The sequence below is a fragment of the Octopus sinensis genome, linkage group LG15, assembly GCF_006345805.1.
Source record: "Octopus sinensis linkage group LG15, ASM634580v1, whole genome shotgun sequence".
In the NCBI taxonomy this organism is placed as follows: domain Eukaryota; kingdom Metazoa; phylum Mollusca; class Cephalopoda; order Octopoda; family Octopodidae; genus Octopus; species Octopus sinensis.
In genome coordinates, this window is record NC_043011.1 from 53,975,625 (window position 1) to 53,978,600 (window position 2,976).

At 37.0% G+C, this 2,976-nt stretch overlaps 1 protein-coding gene across 1 annotated transcript in view; it reads left to right on the forward strand.

Annotated features, from left to right (window-relative positions):
* Positions 1–224: 224 nt before the first annotated feature.
* The window catches only part of LOC118766197, a 15,373-nt gene continuing 12,621 nt past the window's right edge, over positions 225–2,976 (forward strand). The window contains exon 1 of the mRNA XM_036509473.1: positions 225–230. The gene's annotated coding sequence lies outside the window, so the exon portion shown is untranslated. The remainder of the gene's footprint in view (positions 231–2,976) is intronic.

The window sequence follows — 2,976 nt, forward strand, 5'->3', positions numbered from 1 at the left end:
AGCCCATCTTTTATACCAAGACAAAACAATGTACATGATAACACTTCCAATCAGTTAAGATCAGAAGCCATGAGAGCCACTGCCTGGTACTGCATCAGGGCATGGCAAATCTGTGGTATTGAGCAGAAGATTTGCTGTATATTATTATTATTATTATTATCATTATTCAGTAGTTTTATTTTTATAGCGTGCTTTCACTTCACTACCGAGCGCAGCTCTGTGTGCCTTGGGTATGTGCTGTGATTTGTGTGATGCTCTGATGGTTATTGTATGGAAAGTGTTCTGCGTAGGATGTGTGCAGTGCCTAGTAGTGCAATTTTCTGTATGTTATATGTGTTTGTAAGTCCTGGTGTTTTTGTTATGTATTTGTCTGAATATTTTTTTATCATGCCTAATGCACCTACTATGATAGGAATTGTTTCTGTTTTCAGATTCCACATTCTAGTTACCTCTATTTCCAGGTCTTTGTATTTTGAGAGTTTCTCCATTTCTTTTAGAGACACGTTGTCATCTGCCGGTATTGATACATCAATTAGAAAGCATTTTTTTTCTTCATGATCTCTGACAACTATATCTGGTCTGTTGGCCTTAATTTCTCTATCTGTGTGTATCGGCATATCCCAGAGTATGGTTGCTTCTCGTTTTCTGTGACCTTTTCTGGTGTGTGCCTATACCATCTTTTTTCTGTTGTTATTCCATTATGTTGGCATAGCTTCCAATGTATGTAGGCTCCAACTCTGTCATGTCTGTGAATATATTCCTTCTTAGCCAGGACTGGGCAGCTAGAGATAATATGATTTATTGTTTCTTGTCCATCTCCACATATTCTGCAGTTACTTGTAATATTTCTTTTCATTACATGTTTTTGGTAATTTCTGGTGGGGAGGCTTTGGTCTTGTGCTGCAATTAAAAAATCCCTCTGTTTCTGCTTTGAGTCCTGAGCTTCTCAACCATTGCTGGGATTTTTCTTTGTCTATTTCTTTTGCGTTTAGTTTAGTGCAGTATTTACCATGAAGGGGCTTTTCTTGCCATCGTTTTATCATGGCTCGTTGCTGTTCTATTTTTAGTTTGGATTTCATTTGTTTTATAGCTTTTGTTGTTTCTTCATCTTCTTCTTCTTCTTCTTCTTTGTGTTTATTAGGTGGTATGATTTCTTGTTTGTATTTGTCAGCTTCCTTAAATACTGAGAACAGTTTTTTGTTTTGCTCGTGTTTTGCTGCTATCTGGATCAGTTTTCCTTCCTTCTGAAGTAGGTATTTTTGCAGTCCTATGGTGGTTATTTTATAGTAGTTTTCCAGTTTATTATTATTATTATTATTATTATTATTATTATTGCTCTTTATCACAGGTTTCGTTGGAGCTCCTGAGGTCTTACATGCGTAAGCGGGTTTGCTGCCTGCAGCCTACGGTACCATGCTATCTGTTCTTTTCAACTCTAATACTTTCCTGATTATTCTGGCTGTGCCGAGGAGGCAAACCTTTTGTAACAGTTCTACTGGGCACTCTATTCCAATTTCCTTCATATTCCTCTTGATGCCTTCTGACACTGTTCCCAACGACCCAACAATAATTAGCACTATCTTCACCTTCTTCATTTTCCATAACTGGGCTATTTTGTACTTGAGAGGATTGTGTTTATCTATCTTTTTCTCTTCCTTCTTAACTATTCATGGGTCAAAGGGGCATGCAATATCAACTATATAGCATATGTGTTGCACTTTTTCCACCACCCCTAGGTCCGGTCTGTTATGCTCTAGCACCTGATCTGTTTGGATTGGGAAATCCCAGAGGATTTTGCTAGTCTCCAACTCCGCCACTCTCTGCAGCTGGTGCTTATACCATGTCTTGCCTCTCTCTCTAGCCCCCACTTTTCGCACACTTTCCAATGTAGCACTTTCACTACTTGATTGTGTTGCCATAACTTGTAGTGGTTTTGGGCTAGTTTAGGGCATTCGATCGTGATATGGGCAATTGCTTCATCCACTCTATTGCAGATGCAATACAGCAGAGACACTTGCTCATTCCTAAGGTTGACCCTCCAGTTCATGGCCAAAGTTTGGTCTTGCGCTGCCAGTATAGTGCTCCCAGTCTCTTTTTTTAGGGTTCCTTTCATCAGCCAATCCCACCTATTTTTTCCAGCAACTTCTGTTGTGGTTGCATGGAATTGATTGTGTAGTCCCTTCTTGCATAATTCTTCTTCATGTCCTTTTTGTACTAATTCCTTTGTTTTTCCTTATCATTATTATTATTATTATTATCGCAGTGAGCTGGCAGAATTGTTAGCACACTGGATGAAATGCTTAGCGGTATTTCACCCATCGCTACATTCTGAATTCAAATTCCACCGAGGTCAACTTTGCCTTTCATCCTTTCGGAGTCGATAAATTAAGTACCGGTGAAATACTGAGATCGATGTAATCGATAAGTCCCCTACAACCAATTTTCAGGCCATGTGCCTTTAGTAGAAAGGACTATTATTATTATTTAATTAAAGCTCTTGGCTTCTTTTGCCGGGTATGATGGAAAGTGTCAGCTGTCCACATCCAGCAGACTAAGGTGACACTTGTTTACTGGTCCTGCTTCAAGAACCCTGCAAAGAATTCTTGCAGTTCCGAGTAATGCTGATTTTTGTAGGGGTTCTATCTTTGCACTCCTACCAAGCTTTCTGAGCCTTACAGTTGTACCAATCTTTATTATCATTATTATTATTATTATTATTATTATTATTATTATCATTATTATTACTATTATTATTATTATTATTAATATTATTATTATCATTATTATTATTATTATTATTATTATTATTATCATTATTATTATCATTATTATTATCATTATTATTATCATTATTATTATCATTACCTAGATATTCAGGTTTTACATTGAAACTATTAGTTATGCCATAACATGGCTCTTCAGGTAATGTAAGATAAGGTGTATTTGTTCCACCTTTATATGCTTATTCGTCAAAGA